Source organism: Peromyscus leucopus, chromosome 8b (assembly GCF_004664715.2).
Source record: "Peromyscus leucopus breed LL Stock chromosome 8b, UCI_PerLeu_2.1, whole genome shotgun sequence".
Lineage (NCBI taxonomy): Eukaryota > Metazoa > Chordata > Mammalia > Rodentia > Cricetidae > Peromyscus > Peromyscus leucopus.
The window spans coordinates 93,873,964-93,892,843 of record NC_051086.1 but is presented as its reverse complement, the minus strand read 5'-3'; the positions used below and the strand labels follow the sequence as shown (position 1 = coordinate 93,892,843).

General features: G+C 42.7%; 1 protein-coding gene across 4 annotated transcripts in view; it reads right to left on the bottom strand.

Annotated features, from left to right (window-relative positions):
• Positions 1-18,880, bottom strand: part of Ikzf3 (IKAROS family zinc finger 3) — a 99,746-nt gene that overhangs the window by 79,517 nt on the left and 1,349 nt on the right. The gene's annotated exons all lie outside the window — the stretch shown is intronic.

The following is an 18,880-nucleotide window of genomic DNA, read 5'->3' as shown; positions in this document are numbered from 1 at the left end:
CAAAGGGAACAAAGGAGGAAAACCCAGTTCAAAGGCTTAGCGAGCAACCGAGCAACCGTCTTGTGGCAACACCTTTGAGTTCCATACAGCCAGGTTGCTTTGGGTTTGGTGGTCTAAAGGCAAAGAGTCCTGGTCCTCAAACCTTTTAAACTCTCTGAGGATGACATTTAAACTGGTTTCAACCCTTTTTCAGACACCCCGTGTGCACTGGAAACAGCCCCGCAGGTAACTGAGTACAGCATCAAAGAGAAAGGGGAGATTTTCAGCTGCTGTAGCGTCAGGAACCTCAAAGAGACATGGGAACGCCTAAACCGGGCCACACGGATGTTTTTCCCGGGCAGTAAGATGGCTCAGAAGGTAAAGGTACTTGTTCCCAAGCCTGATGACCAAGTTGGATCCCTGGAACCCATATGGTAGGAGAGAACATTAACTCTTCCTGCAAGCTGTCTCCTGACTTATGCAAATACATGCACACAAAAATAATAAACAAATAAATACAAAGACAATACTTGACACATCAAGACAAAATACAATGAAGTACATTCCCTCCATACATTTAAAGGTTTCAAAAGACCACATTGTACATTAAAATACAGTAGGTGATAAAGGAATTTCCAAGTGAAGATCAGAAAGTTTTCAGGTATTTCTAAATTCAGCAAAAACTTCATAGTTTTTAACTAATCATTTTATAATTTCTCTACATTTTAGTGAAAATAAAGCCCCATGAAAAGTTTCCATTTGGTGGGATCGACCAGGGTATTCTAAATGTGTAGGCAGTCAATACTGTTTTAAAATGTTTGGACAGAATGTCCCAGAAGGCTAACCAGAAAGGGTCTCTATATTCAGAGAAGTAGATTTTATTGTGGAGAGACGAAAGGAGAGTATGGGTGATGTGTGTGATGTGTGATGTGTGTGTGTGTGTGTGTGTGTGTGTGTGTGCATGCAAGTGTAAGCACATGAGCCCAGGTGCAAGCAAGCATAGGTGCCCGAAGAATCCAGAATGGGGTGTCGAATCCCCTTGAGTTGGAGTCATAGGAGGCTTGAGCCATTCTTTGTGGATGTTGGGAACCAAACTCTGGTCCCCTGACAGAGCAATACGAACTCTTGGCCACTGAGCCACCTCTCCAGTCCTGATCATTATTTTCTCTTAACATTTTGCCTCTTAAATGGCAAGTCTTGTAAAAGTCAGTACAAGTCTTGACGGAGGCAGTTGATAGATACACTAGGTAGGAGCACTAAAGGATGTTTCTTTTGTTGTGTTCCACAGCAGTTTACGCTTGTTAGTGATTCATGGCCACATCAGCAATTTCAAGGTTTTTTTTTTTTTTCTATGAGTATTGAAGACAGACATAGCATTTTTCCCATTTTATTTCAATTTTGCAGTACTGGGGTTTGAACCCAGTATCTCACACATACTAGGCAGATACTCCACTGCTGAGCTACAGACCAATCAAAAGATGACAATTTTAATTTTAATTTATTATCCCTTTTGATTATCTTTTCACTGCCAAAGATGACAGGCAAAATTTTTCATGTTTTAAGAATTTTTAAGCCAGGCGGTGGTGGCACACACCTTTAATCCCAACACTTGGGAGGCAGAGCCAGGCAGATCTCTGTGAGTTCGAGACGAGCCTGGTCTACAGAGTGAGATCCAGGACAGGTACCAAAACTACACAGAGACACCCTGTCTTGAAAAAAAAAAAAAGAATTTTTAAGATGCCATATTTTCTGTATTTTCTGTGCTACAAAATGAAGGCGAAAGATTACAAATAAAATTTAAACCTAGAAATGACAGGAGTCTGCTGGGATGTCAAAACTCACATCTGAGCATGCAACTCTTTGCCCTAAATTACTATAGCCAAAACCAAAAACCCAAAACAAACAAAAACAAGATTTATGAGCATAGTTTACTCAGCTGGTTATAAACGCACTCTATGTCTGATAGTATTAAATAATTATCACTCAATTAAGAACGCTTGGGAGGGCTGGAGAGATAGCTCAGCGGTTAAGAGCACCGGTTGCTCTTCCGGAGGACCTGGGTTCGAGTCCCACATCCACATGGCAGCTCACAACTTTCTGTAACTCCAGTTTCAGGGGATCTGACACGCTCACACAGACACACATCCGGGCAAAACACCAGTGCACATGAAATAAAAATAAATAAAAATTCAAACAAAAAGACCACTTGCCAACAGAATCCTCCTTTTCAGAGAGTGGGTCTCCACCCACTGGTTCACTTGGCGGAAGATGTGGTTGCTACAGGAGAGAACAAAGGCAAACCTAGGGGAACCTGGGCAGGGCCCTGTGGCCACCAGCCGCACTCCACGGTGCCCGAAGGCCGTCTCCGTGCCGGGTTTCTTCCATCCTCACACGCGTAAACCAACACCCGCCATCACCAAGCCTCTTTTCAAAATATGACTTTCTCTTCTCTAAAATGTCCACTTGTGCTTTTTAGATAAATCTGCGGAAATTAAACCCATCCTTAGGACTGTAATTGTGCAGAGGAGTTGGCAGCTACCATTTCTGGAAAGCCCTCTGCCAGCTCTCCTTATCATCATCCTCCGGCATTCCTGGAATGTCACCGTAAGATGACAAGTGGCCCCCAAAGCCAAAAACATGAGGAGGTCAGAACAGGACCTCTGTCTTCAGTAGCTCATCAGTCCATCCGTCCGTCCGTCCGTCCGTCCCATCCCCCTCCCCCCCCACCCCGTCACCTGATGCTTGCATGTCCTTGAGCATTCTCCTATGCTACAGTCTCTGCTTAGACCTTTCCAACAATAGGGAGGTTTTCATAGTTGTCTGTTTTAGTGTTCTTCCTTAAACACATCTAAGCAGAGTTCCTGAAATGCCCACTTAAGGTCCTGGTTCAGTTTGGGGGGACATGCAGGCTAAGTCATTACTGAGATGCCACCCCTCAGTCCCTGACCACAGTTAAGTGGTTTTTTTTGCTTTTGTTTTTGTTTTTTGGTTTGGTTTGGTTTTTCAAGACAGGGTTTCACTGTGTAACTTTGGTACCTGTCCTGGAACTTGCTCTGTAGACCAGGCTGGCCTGGAACTCACAGAGATACACCCGCCTCTGCCTCCTGAGTGCTGGGATGAAAGGCATGCACCACCACTGCCCAGATCAGTGAGTGTTTTCTTATAAAACCTTTTTGTTGTTGTTTGTTTGTTTGTTTTTGTTTTCAAGACAGGGTTTCCTTGTGAAACTCTGGCTGTCCTGGAACTCACTATGTTGTCCAAGCTGGCCTCAAACTCAGAGATTCACCTGCCTCTGCCCCAAGTGCTGGGATTAAAGGCATGTGCCACCACCACCTAGCAATATAAAACCATTTTTTTTCATATTGTTTTGGGGGCCTTAATTCATGCTTTTCAATGCTCCCTACGTGGATTACAATTTCTGAAGGCAACAGTGAGCAGAGATTTTCAGGTTCTATTTATTTCAAACACCCCCATTGATTAACTGCATAATTGCAGATAAACACAGAAGGAAAAAGGAAAAGAGCGCGCCTTAAAGCTAGAGTGATTCTTCTGCTCATGAAATTCTTCTTCCCTGATTCCCAGGACTAAGGTAAAAGGATAAGAAATACCAAGTCTTCTTGTTTAAGAAAAACAGATCAAATACAGCCTCTGTAGCTGTTCTTCCTACCCTGCCCTTTTATATACAGTGTTCAATTTTACCCTAGATTAAGTGTCTAATGAGGAAGCTACACACTATGGGCCACAGAAGAATTGCTGACAATTACCACTAAAACAACAAACCCAATGTCTAGTCCAGCTTTCCTTGAGAGGTTAGTTACCCTAAAGTTGTAATGCATGTGCTTGTGTGTATTTCTATGTTACTATAGTTCTTACTAATTTTCTTGGGAGTCACACACCACCAAAGAGTGTATATGAAAAAGATGGAAAAACAGGCGTTTCATGTCAATGCTACTTAAAGGAAAATGTTCATGCTTAAATGACGGAGCCCACTGTATTCAAACTGAGACTTTTGTTTTATAACCGTAAAAGACCAGGTCTTGTTGTAACAGCATAATTTAAAGTGTAAGAGCCAGGCACAGTGGCACATACCTGTAACCCTAGCATTTGGGAGGTAGAGTCAGAATAACTACATTGCCAGTTCAAGGTCAGCCTGGGAGATAGAGTAAGAGCTAGTCAAAAAAAAAAAAAAAAAACTTAACAAAAACTTCCACTGTCTTTGAGACAATGCTCCCTTTAACACTTTACATTAAATATTTGTACAGGAAATGGTGACCATACCTTTAGCCTATTGGGCTCCACCAGGATTCTTTGTAAGGTTCCTGCATGCTCAAACTTTTCCTGTACAAATACATGAAATATAAGCTGGATATGGAGGTGGATGCCTGTAATTCCAGCACTCAGAAAGCAAAGACAGGTGATCTCTGTAAGTTCGAAACAATCTAGCCTACATCGAGAGTTCCAGGCCATCCAGGGATACACAGGAAGACTCTATCTAATAAAAAAAAGTTGTGAGGTATGAATTATGTTACAAGTTATGATATGATTAAAAAAAACACTGGCTTTTTAAACAACTTGATTTTGTTTTGTTATATATTGTCATTATATAACAACTAAATGAAATAGGAATTCTGCTAATGTAACATAAGTGACTAAGTTACAGAAGAGAAGGAATTATCTGTTATCTGCCTCTAACACATTTCCAAATATGAAAAGATGCTTACTCACTGGGGCAGAGCGCTTGCCCAGCCCCCACGAGGCTGTGGCTCCATCTCCAGCACCCCATAAACTGGGTGTTGCGGCACAGCCTCTAGCCCAAGCATTTGGAGGCGCAGGAAAGGGGGATCAAAAGTTCAAGGTTGTCATCAGCCACATAAGCAAGTTGAGGTCAGCCTAAGATATGTAAGACCTCATCTAAAAGATTTTAAAAAGCTCACAATCTTGCTGAATTACAGATCCCGAGGGCCAGTGAGATGGCCCAGTGAGTACAGGCTGAGGACCAGAGTTGGATGCCTGGGACACACGAGGTGGAAGGTGAGAACGGACTCCTGAAAGTTATCCTCTGACCTCCACACATGTGCTGTGGCATGCGTTCCCTCTCCCCACACAGAAGAAATACAGGAATAAACAAATGAATGTGGTTTAACATAGATTAAAAGCCAGAAACAAATCCACTTCAGGAAAGACGATATCTGAGTGACCAGTAAACATAAGAAAAAAAAAAAAACAACTCCAAAGCCTTACTCATAAGGCAAATACAAATGATAACCATGAGGAAGTATTAATATGCACAGCAGAATGTCTAAAATTTAAAAAGTTGACTGACTGTACCAAGTGTCAATGAGAAGCAGGGTAAGTGGGACTCTGGGGTACTGTCAGTGTGAGGGTGAATTGCTCCAACATCTTTGGAAACATTTAGAGGCATGTGTCAAAACTAAACACCCACCTTATTACCCTGAAATGCTAGGCCTGCATATATATCTAAGAGGCATGAGTGTATATATCTAAAAGAAGATATATATAGATATAGATATAGATAATAAATGAATGTCCATGATCAAACACTAGAAACAATCAAATATCTATCAACAGAAGATGAATTAACAAATTGTTGTCTGTGGTGGTTTGAATGAAAATGACCCACATAAGCTCACAGGGAGTGGAATTCTTGGATGTGGTCTTAGAGTTAAGTGTAGCCTTTTTGGAGAAAGTGTGTCACGGAGTGAAGGAGGGAGATTTGAGGTTTCAAGCTGCTCAAGCCAGGCCCAGAGTCACAGTCTCTTCCTGTTGCCTGTGGATCAAGATGTAGAACTCTCTCTCAGCTCCTCTCCAGCACCAGGTCTGCCTGTGTGCTGCCATACTTCACGTCATGCTGATAATGGACTAAACCTCTGAACTGTAAACCAGCCCCAATTAAATGCTTTCCTTTATAAGAGTTGCCCTGGTCATGGTGTCTCTTCACCCTAACTAAGACATTGTATGTTTATAGTTTATATTATTCAATAATAAAAGATGCTGAAATACTATATCTGTATAAAACATATATGGATGTCAAAAATATATGAAGAAAAAGAAGCCAAGAATGAAGACACCATGTCTTTCATGATTCTCTTCAAATGAGATTCAAAAACAAGCAACCCTAATCTATATGGCAGAGACCTGAGCATAAAGGGAGAGGTTAGCTATAAATGGGCACGAGGAAACATTTTGGGTTGGGATAAATGGTCCATACTTTGACCTAGGAGGTTGTGTGTGTGTGTGTGTGTGTGTGTGTGTGTGTGTGTACTTTATTGTATGTTCATTTAAAAATTTGTTGAGGGCCCAGAAGATGGCTATGCAGGTAAAGGTGTCTCACTGCCAAGCCTGGTGACCTGGGTTTCATCCCTGGGACTCGCTTGGTGGAAGGAAAGAACCACCTCAAACAATGTCCTCAGACCGCCACACTGATGTGCACACACACATAAAATAAGTAAAATGTCATTTTTTAAAATGTTAACTCTGTTGAACCAAAACAGCCCCGGCTATCTCAGATCTCGAACCTCAGGAACGCGATTACAGGAGAAACTTCCCACTTTGAACAGAACATAGAACTTCAGGGGTGGAGAGATGGCTGCCGTTAGCCAGTACTCGGCGCTCTTGCAGAGGACCCAGAACCAGCCCCAGCACCCAGGTGGCAGCTCACAACCATCTGTAACTCCAGTTCCAGTGGATCCAGCGCCCTCTCTGGCCTCTGCGAGCACCAGGCACACATGCAGCGTGATAGGGTGATCCAGTTGTAAAAACAGAATTCCTAAGAGATTGCAGCTAGCCTCGCTCAACCATTACCTGTCAGCTACACAGAGAAATATTTGCTGAGACAGCCTGTCTTCTGAGATAGTCTGTGTTTGCTTGAGCAAACAGTTCCAGAAAGGAGGCTTGCTGAGCCACAGGTAACCCCTACAGCCATGCCAGCTTCCTTATTCCCGCAGTCGGCTGCCTCTATGGAGGTCCCAGGCAGCTTTCTCCCTTTGCAGACCCCTCCATTCCTGCGGGAGAGAGGCTGCCCCTTTGCTGCGTGCGTTAATGAACAGGCTCATCCGCAGAGGTCAGACTCTGGTCTCTCTCCTGCCTTTTGTCTCTTTACTCCAGGCTCTGAAATCTAACATAGTGCACTTCCACATATACAGGCAAAACACTCGTGTACATAAAATAAAAACAAATAATTAAAATTAAAATAAAAAAAATACAGAAGTTCCAGGACAGCCAGTGCTGTATAGAGAAACTCTGTCTCAAAAGACAAAACAGGAGAAAACACCCACGTTCAAAAGTTTCTTAGGGCTCTACTATACAATCTTCATACTATACACACCAATCATCTACCAAATGCTCTAAGGAGCTTTAAAATTCTCATAATGAGGAATCAATTCACCTATTGTAATGGTCTGGATAGAGCCTGCGAGTCTCCCAAGGGTCTGTGTGTAAAAGGCTGGTCCTCAGGGTGGTATTTAGAAGTTGCAGTTTGGCAGAAGGTCCTGAAGGGGGTGAAAGCAGCTCTCCTGGGATCCCTTGGTAGTTCTCTTCTTTCCTTTTTGTAAGGTGTTTTACCTGCACGTTTATGTTTGTGCATCATGCACATGCAATGCCCTCAGAGGTCAGAAGAGGATGTTGGATCCTCCGGAACTGGAGTTACAGAAGGTTGTGAGCTGTCATGCTGGGGATTGAACCCGGGTCCTCTGCAAGAGCAGCAAGTGCTCTTAACTGATGAGCCATCTCTAAAGTCACACCCTCTGGCAATTTTTTGTTTGCTGTGTTTTGTTTTTGTGTGTTTGTTTGTTTGCTTGGTTTTTCTGAGACAGGTTTTCTCTGTGTAACAATTCTGACTGTCCTGGAACTCGCTCTGTAGACCAGACTGGCCTTGAACTCACAGAGATCCACCTACCTCTGCCTCCTGAGTGCTGCCGCCGCCACCCAGCTCCGTTGGCAGTTCTTAAGAGAGTTTTGTTTTTCCCCCACAACACTGTCTGCAGTGAATTAAGAGAGGGCTGTTGGAGAAGCAGGACTTGCCGCTCTGGCATCTCTGCTTCCTGGGGTGGAGATAGGCCCTCTGTTTCTACACACAGCCCACCACAATGTAACACCGTCCACGTCCTTCAACTGTGCCTAAGTCAATGGTGCTGCCGAATCTTGAACTTCAAACATACAAAACTGTGAGTTGACTAAGCCTCCCCTTACATCTGTGCCCTGCCTCATGTATTCATCACAGTAGAGTCACATCGGCTGCGTTTCCAGCCAGCAAAGACCCACTGGATTCCTTCCTGCAGTCTGCTTTCTCTTTACAGTTTTACCTCCACTGCGACCACGTGAGCTCTTTTGGGGGGCTTTAGCATGAGCCCCACTCTCTCAGGTGATTCTGTCCATTCTCCAGGCTTTAACTGTTATTGATGTGCTGAAGATGACCAAATCCCTAGCCTAGCTAGGCTCCTCCCCACCTGCCCTGCCCTCTGTCATTGTTTTCCATATGACTCACTATTTTGTTTCCTACATAGTATTAGCATAATTCTAATTAATTCCATTCTCTCTCTCTCTCTCTCTCTCTCTCTCTCTCTCTCAGACCAGGTTGGCCTCGAACTCATAGAGATCCACCTGCCTCTCGGCTATTAGTCCTTCTTCTTCTTCTTCTTTTTTTTTTTTTTTTTTTTTTTTTTTTTTGAGACAGGGTTTCTCTGCGTAGTTTTGGTGCCTGTCCTGAATCTCGCTCTGTAGACCAGGCTGGCTGGGAACTCACAGAGATCCGCCTGGCTCTGCCTCCCGAGTACTGGGATTAAAGGCGTGCGCCACTGCCACCCAGCTAATCCCTCTTCTTCAAATCTTTTTTCCTTTCCCGACTAGAACTAGAGTCCTGTCTTCCCTCTTCACTGTATAACCAGTGCTCTGCATATATGACAGGTAAGAGACAGTCAATGTGGAAGTTTTTAAAATCTAGCTGAGCAGCCAGCAGTGGTGGCATTAAGAACGCTTTTTGGGCCGTGTGGTGGGGGCGGCGGCACGCCTTTACTCCCAGGACTTGGGAGGCAGAGACAGGCGGATCCTGGTCTATAGAGGGAGTTTCAGGACAGCCAGGGCAACACAGAGAAATCCTGTCTGGACAAACCAAAATTAAAATAAAATCAGCATTTAAACAAACGGTATGCTAAACTGTGTACAACAATAAGTCCTCCATTGCTGTAACACATGCTAGGGAAGTAGCGATAGGTTTTGCTGATGCCAGTCCAGCCTAGAGCAATGCTGTCAGACTTTAATGCACACAAGGCTTTCCCAGGGATCTGGGTGAAGGTCCTGATTCCGTATGTCTAGCCCAAGTTACTGCACTTGCAATAATTCCCAATGATACAATTGATAAGGATGCTATTAGTCTACATAATGGTTTGAATAAGAACGGCCTCCATAGGTTCACATGTTTGAATACTTGGTCCCCAGTTGGTAGAACTGTTTGGGAAGGATTAGGAGGTGTGGCCTTGTTGAAAAGGTGTGTCACTGAGGTGGGCTTTGAAATGTCAAAAGACTCCCACCACTCTCAGATCTCTTTCTTTCTGCCTTGTGGTTGTGGACCAAGATGTCACAGCTGTCCCTTTGCTTGGCTGTCATGGACTCTAACCCTCTGAAACTATAAAACGCTTTCTTTCATAAGTTGCCTTGGTCACAATAGAACAGTAACTAAAGGCAGCCTACAACCAAGGTTATCGGCAAGGCCCTGAGATCCTCGTAAAGGATGTATGAACTAACACACACTGCTTAGCTGGGCTCTGAGTCTGTGACTTTTGGGGGTTTTGATGTTTGTTTGTCTTTTTGAGACTGGGTTTCTCTGTGTAACTCTGGCTGTCCTGGAACTCACTCTGTAGACCAGGCTGGTCTCAAACTCAGAGATCTGCCCGCCTCTGCCTCCCGAGTGCTAGGATTGAAGGCGTGTGCCACCACTGCCCTACTTCTGTGTCTATTATTAAGCCGATTTCATACACATTATCTTATTTACACTGTGGCTGGATGGTCTCTCATGATGTAATAAACTCCTATTTATCTGAAAGATATTTTTTTTTTTTTTTTGGATCAATCACTCCTACCAAGACCTAGTGCCCTCCTTCAGAAGAAATATTTTTATAATTTTTTTGTTGTTTGTGATTAAATATTGCCTTCTGACAGATGAGTTTTCTTTTAAAACTAAGTCCCAACCATAATGTAAAAGAAATTAATAACAAGATACATAATCTGTATTCAAAGTGCAAATGCACCAGCATTTATTCTAGAAACCAGAGTGACAAGGCAACCAACACATCTGAAGAACTATGGAAAAGAGACACCTCCACACAGAAGGCTACAGGCGCACTGATAATGGTAAAACTATGTGTTGTGAGTGTAACAAAAAAAGTACCCTCGCCGGATGGACATGGTAGCTGCAATCCTAGACAAACCAGTGCACTCAAACTGTGCAGAAACACTTTATAATTAAACATAAAATGCAGCGAGATTCTACAAGAAATTAGACTTTAAGCTAGAAAAGAGAATCCTGGAATGAGCAGTGTCTCCTTCATAGAGAGCATGCAGGAGGAACCATAACGGATGGACCATAACGGATGGACCGTAACGGATGGACCATAATGGAAGAACAAGGAGCCCCATCGAGAGCATGACAAGGACACAGAGCAAGACTGGGGTGCTAGTAACAGTGTTGGGAAGCCAGGGAAAGCTGGTCTCCGTGTGAGGGAGTGGGGGATGAGTTCATTTTTGGACTTGCTGAGTTGGAAGGAAAGTGTTAGAAAAATAGGCGGTTGGGAAAGAAAACGTGTGTTCTGGGAACACTAGTTGTCCAGAATGGCAATATTAGAAGACAGGATACATCACTGGAAGAACACACAGAAGCTACATTGTGAGGTGTTTGGGGTAGGAGATTAACTTTCTATTGTGGGTGGATCATTGAAGCAGCAATCCTCAAAATAAGTTAACAGTGGTAAGTCTAGATGCAAGGTTACCAGTAGGGAGCAGAAAGCATGTGACATTCTCAATCAGTTCTTTTCAAAATGGAGCTGGGGGTGGGAGGAACAGGTGTGGACCTTTGGCCTAATGGTGTTTTCTCACTCCTTCCCTCTCTCATCTGGACAACACACTCACATCTGGACAACACACTCACATCTGGACCTCTGTACGTCTGTACTAAAAGTGTTTCATTGTCAGGTGGTGGCGCACGCCTTTAATCCCAGCATTCAGGAGGCAGAGGCAGGCGAATCTCTGTGATCCTGGGCTACAGAGCCAGTTCCAGGACAGCCACAGCCACACAGAGAAACCCTGTCTCCAAAAACCAAACCAAACCAAACCAAAACAAAACAAAAAAAAAAAAGGATTCCACTGCTAAATACAAGCTATATCTCATTTTTGTGTCGGATGGTAATCTTGCTGAACTGTGACACTGAGGATGTTTAGAGAGGAGGTATACAATCCATAGGTACTCAAGCACATGCCTGGAATCCAAACATTTGGGAGCTGGGGCAGAAGGATCACGGTCGAGCCAGCATGGACTACACAATGAAATCCTTGTCAAAAAATGAAATCTCTAGGCTGGAGAGATGACTTGAAGTTAAGAGTGTTTGTTGCTCTTCCAGTGGACATGACTGTGGTTCCCAGCACCCATATCTATAACTCCAACTTCAGGGGTTCTGAGGCCTTTGGCCTCTGAGGGCACCTGCACTCACATTATCACACACACACACACACACACATACACACACACACACACACACAATCCATAAGAATTCTATAACATTTATATCAGTTATTATTTGTCCTGTTATAGTCCTTACATGCCCATCCTATGTTAATTCTTCAGCTGTTTAATTTAGAGTCAGCCAGGGTCATATTAGGTCACTGATGTTTGCAACAGCTCTTTCTGCCGTCCTTTGAGAAACACCAATTCCTTTCAGTGAGCTGTGTATGCCATCCTGTTGGCTTGGCATGCTTTGAAGCTGTGTACTTGATTGTATATTCTGGTCTCCTAGCCCTACTAACTCAAATTTGAGAAGTAAGATTTATTCCACTTATATCTTTACATCTATAAATCATAATACTTGCAAATTATCATGGCTTATGCTTTATATGTATTATAATTTACAGAGTCAAAGCAACTGGTTACATTTTTAAATGCAAGGGTTGATTTTTATATTTCATTCTTACTTATCAGCTTCCTAACTTCATTTCTAGAATTATGAAAATGTTAAAATGTTATCCTAATCCTCTCATCTACACAGGGACACATTCTCATTTATTCAGAGAAATTTTATTTTAATAACAGCAAACAGCCTGAGGATGGAGCTAACTGGCAGAGTGCTTGTCTAGTGTGCATGAAGGCCTGCATTCCATCCCAGAGCCCAAAGACTGGCGTGGTGATGCATACTTGTAATCCGGAGGAGGTAGAGACAGTTCCAGGCCAGTGCAGTATACATGAGGTCCTATCTCAAAGAAAGGAAGGAAGGAAGGAAGGAAGGAAGGAAGGAAGGAAGGAAGGAAGGAGAGAGGGAGGGAAAGGAAGGAAGGAAGGAGGGAAGGAAGGAGGGAAAGAAGGAGGGGAGGAGGGAGGGAAGGGAGAGGAGAGAGGAGGGGGGAGAGAGGGAGGAAGGAGGGAAAGAAGGAGGGGAGGAGGGAGGGAAGGGAAAGAAGGAGAGAGGAAGGGAAGAACGGAAGGAGGGAAGGAAGGAGGGAGGGAGAGGGGGAGGAAGGAGGGAGGGAAGGAAGGAAGGAAGGAGGGAGGGAGAGGGGGAGGAAGGAGGGAGGGAAGGGAAGAAGGAAGGAAGGAGGGAGGGGAGGAAGGGAAGAAGGAAGGAAGGAGGGGGGGAGAGGGGGAGGAAGGGAAGAAGGAAGGAAGGAAAGAATGAAGGAGCAGAAGAAAAGGACTGGAGAGGTGACTGGGTTCAGTTCCCAGCATGGTGGCTTAGACCCATCTGCAGCTTCAGTTCCAGGGCATTCATCTGCTGCTCTCTTCTGGCCTCTTCAAGCACCTGTCACACATGTGTTGCGAACACACGTGCAGGCAAAACGCCCATATACATGAAATAAACAAACAGTAGCCTGCAGACATGCATTGTTAGGACAGTCCAAAACACCCCTGTCCTGATGCCAAGACTCACAAGGCCAGAGCCACCCCACACCGTGGCTTCGTAAACGGTGGGTCACATAACTCAGTGTGGGGGCCCCTAAGACCTTGGCAACAGCCAAACAGTTCTGAATGTGTAACAACCACAAATTAAGTCACAATGGAAACGGAATGAATCCTTGGTGTTTGTGGCAGGACTCGGCTCTGTCACATCATGAAACCTCAAGACATTCTTGGTTCTACCACATGGCACTTGGCATTGTGTGTACCATCAAGCCACAAATGCCAACCGATGGTGCCTGAAATACCCTGGGTCAAACCAGAGTTTATGTAGGCTATGAATTGCTGCAGGGTGGATTTGGTTTTGTTTTGTTCATCTTTTTTTGTTTGTTTGTTTTGTTTGTTTGATACAGGGTTTCTTTTCGTAGCCCTCGTTGTCCTGGAACTAGCTCTGTAGACCAGGCTGTCCTCAAACTCACAAAGACTCACCTGCCCTACAGAGTGCTGAGATTAAAGGCGTGCACCACCACATGGCTTTTTTTTTTTTTAACTACAGATAATTTTTTTTCCTTTTATGGGAATATAATGGTTATTATGAAAAATAAACACTTTTAATATTTGCCTACCATCATCTCCAGGATGTAAGTGATAAGTTAGTATATCTTTGAATTGGATCGTATTAGAATGTAAGGTTTTTTTAAATTGCCGTTCGAGGGTTGGATGGCTCAGCAATGAAGAGCACTTGCTGCTGTCACAGAGAACACAGTTCATTGGTTCCCAGCACCCACATCAGGTGATTTACAACCTCCTGTAGCTCCAGCTCCAGTGAATCTCATGCCCTCTGCTGGCCTCCACATGTACTGCACTCACACTCACACACACACACACACACACACACACACACTAAAAAATAAAGATAAAAATTTGTAAAATTGCTATTTAAGTTGCTGAACTAAACCACTAAGTAAATTTAGACTTAAGATTAGACAATAATTTCTAAAATGGTCCGAAACACACATTGGCCATTTTGTTCTATGTGTTTATATAAAGCAGTGTTCTCAGTATTGACAACTATAAAATAAAAGTATCAATCAAGTCTGAAAAACATTGACAATATTCTGTCCTGCCACATTAAATATTTGACCAAGATTTAACTTCTTTATAAAAATAAAAAATCCATTTCATTAATATGAAATTTTTAACATTACCTTAATAAATGATAAAATTATATAAATACTAAACAATTATTTTAAAATAATAATTTTATTTCAGGTTTATGATCATCCTGTGTCTGATTTGTACACTTATTTTATAGAATTATCTATACATACCTAAAAGTTTCTCAGGTGAAAGGGGTTTTGAGGAAAGCTTGAGGATGCTGCTTTACTCTGGCTATGAAGAGCTTCTCCCTCCTGGCTCCCTTGACTGTACTACACATAACTGATTTAGACAAATGCTTCTTGCAAACTATTGGTCCATGTACTTCTCAAAGTCTGACTGCTAGAGCATAACACCCATAGTACCAAGATGGAGTTAGGAAGCTGTGTGTAACAAAGGAAGTTACATAGCTCTGGGGACCAGGGGCCTAATCTCAGACAACCATAATTGCTACAGAACTCACTGGCACATGGTGGAGGAAGAATACCGACCCCCATTAGTTATCCTCTGACCTCCACATGTGTGCTCCACATGTATGTGCTCCCCCCATAAATAAATGTAATACGAAGTTTAAATAAATATCATAAAAAAAATATCTTCAGTGCTGTTTTCTTCACTGAACGCAACAAATTCTGATCGCCTTCTCCTAACCAGGCAACGGTCACGCAAGAGTGAAACAAAGGGACGGGAAGACGACAAGAGTTTGGAACCCCAGCACCCACATAAAAAGCCAGGTAGGGTAGTGTGTGCCAGTAATCCCAGCAGTGTGGAAGCAGGGACAAGAGGATCCCTAAGGCTTTCCAGCCAGCCACTCCAGCTGAGTCCAGTGAGAAACTGTCTCAAATATAAGGCGGAGAATCACAGAGGAAAACATGAGCCACCAACCTCTGGCCTCCACATATGTGGACATGCAGATCCACACACATGCATACAACACACACACACACACACACACACACACACACACACACACACACACGCAAGCACAAAAATAAACAAATAAGTAAATAAAAATAGTTTCTCACTGAGTGTGGTAGCCATCTGCAATCCCAGAACTCAAGAGGCTGAAGCAGGAGGATCACGTATTTGAGGCTAGCTTCTGTTACACAGTGAGACCCTCTTTCAACAACAACAACAACAACAACAAACACCCTAAAGCCCACAGGAAGGCTAAAGCAATCATAATTTTCACACACTATAGCAGAAGTATCTCCAGAAAGGAGATGGCTTCGGCACAAGTGGAGGGAAGTGAGGTACTGGTCGGGGGGAGTCATCAGAAGGAGGTTATCAGTGGGGCTTTCATGGTGATGGTGCTTAGATCCGAGTCCACCAGTGACGGTGGGGTGAGGTGTTAGGAAAGATGTGGAAGTGTGAGATGCAGCATTAGATTATAGAGAGTGCAAACAGAATTTTCAAAATTACACTCTACCAGAAGCCCATGACATTTCGATGGCTGTGGTTGCTTAAAACCTCGATCCACTCATAACACAGAGCAAGGAGACACCACCTAGAAGCCAAGTCTCTATTAACCTCTACTCTCGGGAATGTAGAAAAGGACTCAAAAAATGGCTACCACGAAATCCACAGACTGAACTAAGCAACAGAAGCCAGCAGCAAGAAAACTGCATGATAAGGGACTATTTAGTGCAGGGGCGTTGAGTTTTGTGCAGTTTAAAAATCCCCCATAAGAGCGAAACAGAGAACAAATGCCCAGTAGCCTATGGCATGACCCAGAGGCACTGGGATAGTTAGTTCTCTGCTGTGCACCTTTTTTATAAAGCAGGGAGCTGGTTTAAATACACACACTTGGGACTGGAGAGATGTCTCAGCAGTTATGAACACAAGCTGCTTTCTCAGAGAACCCCGGTTCTGTTCCAAGCACCCCTTTGTTGATGCACAACCACCTGTGATTCCGGTCCCAGGGCACCCAATAACTTCTTTGACCTCCATCAGCACCATGGGCACCAGGCATGCATGTGGCACATATACATACATGAAGACAAAACACACATACACATAAAATAAATAAGTCTAAAAGACACACGCTTAAAAGGATCTTTCCAGGCGGCGGTGGCACACGCCTTTAAACCCAGCACTCGGGAGACAGAGGTAGGCAGATCTCTCTGAGTGCAAGGCCAGCCTGGGCTACAGAGTGAGTTCCAGGACAGGCCCCAAAGCTACACAGAGAAACCCTGTCTCAAAAAGCCAAAAATAAATAAATTAATTAATTAATTAATTAATTAATCTTTCCATATGGTTAAAGTGAAGGCTTTATATTAAGTGAGGAATCCACCATTACTTCTGAAAGTCACCCTTGTGAATTGCCTGTTCTCTTAAGCACTCCAGATGAAAGAGATGCTATGGCAGGATTAGTCACCAATAGCCACACAATTAGTGATACCTCACTCTGGGCTTGGAAATAGCAAAGTCACTGACTGTGAGGAAATAAATGTTATAACTTTAGACTATCTCCTCGTTATTACATGGCAGATTTCTTTTTTTTATGAAAAGATGATACAGCTCAAGATTCCTATTTTAAAGGCTTATTTCATCTGATATCTTCACACAGAGAAAACTTCCCGAAAACATTCGTTGATGAATGCAAAGATAAATGAATGAAAAAGTGACTTTATCTACTGAAAGAACACAGTGTTGTCTTGCATTTCACAATAACTGTAGTATGTTACTCTGACCACCAAATTAGGCAGAAACAAAGGTATTTCCTAAGGCATTTTACTTCTTACATTAGTGAGAGAGAGGGATGATACAGGCCAAGTCTCTGTAACACCAAATATCAAAATAGCACAAAGTATTTCATTTTTTTTTTTTTTTGAGACAGGGTTTCTCTGTGTAGCTTTGTGCCTTTCCTGGATCTCGCTCTGTAGACCAAGCTGGCCTCAAACTCACAGAGATCTGCCTGCCTCTGCCTCCCGAGTGCTGGGATTAAAGGTGTGTGCCACCACTGTCTAGCCAAACCATTTTATTTTAAATATCAAAAAAATAAGCCAATGTGGTGCTGTATGTCCTGTAATCTCACCACTCATGAGGCTACAACAGGAGGATTGCCATGAGCTTGAAGCCAGCCTAGGCTATATAGTGAGTTCAAGGCTAACCCTGCATTATCTCAACAATCAAAATTAGCCAGATTAGTCTAATTAGTAGAGATTATCTTTAGTTATTTTACTACATCAACTATTCTGTCTTCAAAGAACTAACGTTAAAATGGCCAAGCTCACACTATTAACCTTTTAAATTTTATTTTTATCTAAATGCTTAAGTTGTGTATTAAATATACTATATGACATCTATCTTGATGTATCTATTAATTTTTTGTTTGTCTGTTTTTTGAGACAGGGTTTCTCTGTGTAGCTTTTGGAGCCTGTCCTGGAACTCACTCTAAACCAGGCTGGCCTCGAACTCACAGAGATCTGCCTGCCTCTGCCTCTCAAGTGCTGGGTAAAAGTGTGTGCCACCGCCACTCGGCCTATTAATTTTAATCTAGCCACCCAAATTTACAACTTCTTTAAGTCACTAACCTATAGTCCATACATTCTTTTCCTACATATAGTCTACAAATGTTGAATTATACAAGTTTTCATTACTTTCTTCTTCAGAAAGTCTTCATCTGTCTTATTGCAAAGCCTCGTAGGACATCCATATCCTAGAATACATTATTTAGATAGTGTCTGTATTTAATTCTAAATAATTAATGAGAAAATAACATTTGCACAGAAATACTCCACTTGGGGGTTTACATTATTCTTAATGAATGACATGGTTAGGACTAGGAAAATGGTGTTGGAGAACTAACTAGTAACTTCAGGGAAAGAGATTATTTGTAATAATTAAGATATGAGAGCTTGTTTTAAAAATAAAATTTCCTGCCGGGTGGTGGTGGCACATACCTTTAATCCCAGCACTCGGAGGCAGAGGCAGATGGATCTTTGTGAGTTCGAGGCCAGCCTGGTCTACAGAGCAAGATCCAGGAAAGGCACAAAGCTACACAGAGAAACCCTGTCTCAAAAAACTAAAAATAAATTAATAAATAAATAAAATAAAATAAAATTTCCCATAATATACACAATACCAACTTTTTCTCTGTTCTTGAATAAAGAGACTTTTACATGTAAAAAAATTACACTTCACGCCGGGCAGTGGTGGCACATGCCTTTAATCCCAGCACTTGGGAGGCAGAGGCAGGTGGATCTCTGTGAGTTCGAGGCCAGCCTGGGCTACCAAGTGAGTTCCAGGAGAGGCGCAAAGCTATACAGAGAAACCCTGTCTCAAAAAACCAAAAAAAAAAAAAAAATTACACTTCATAGATTATTATTTCAATGTCAAAAAACTTTGGTGTTATTTTTTTAAGCCTTGACAATTAAAAACATTAGAAGCATATATATTTTTTTCACAAGAGAAAATGTTTGAAGCATCATCCAACAGTGGACATTTAAATTTTTCTGTTCACTGCATTGCAGTTTGCCATTTTACTGAGAGAAAAAAAAGTAAGTTTACATGATCAGAAGGAAGAAAGAAGAAGAAGAAGAAGAAGAAGAAGAAGAAGAAGAAGAAGAAGAAGAAGAAGAAGAAGAAGAAGAAGAAGGAGAAGAAGAAGAAGAAGAGGGAGGAAGCAAG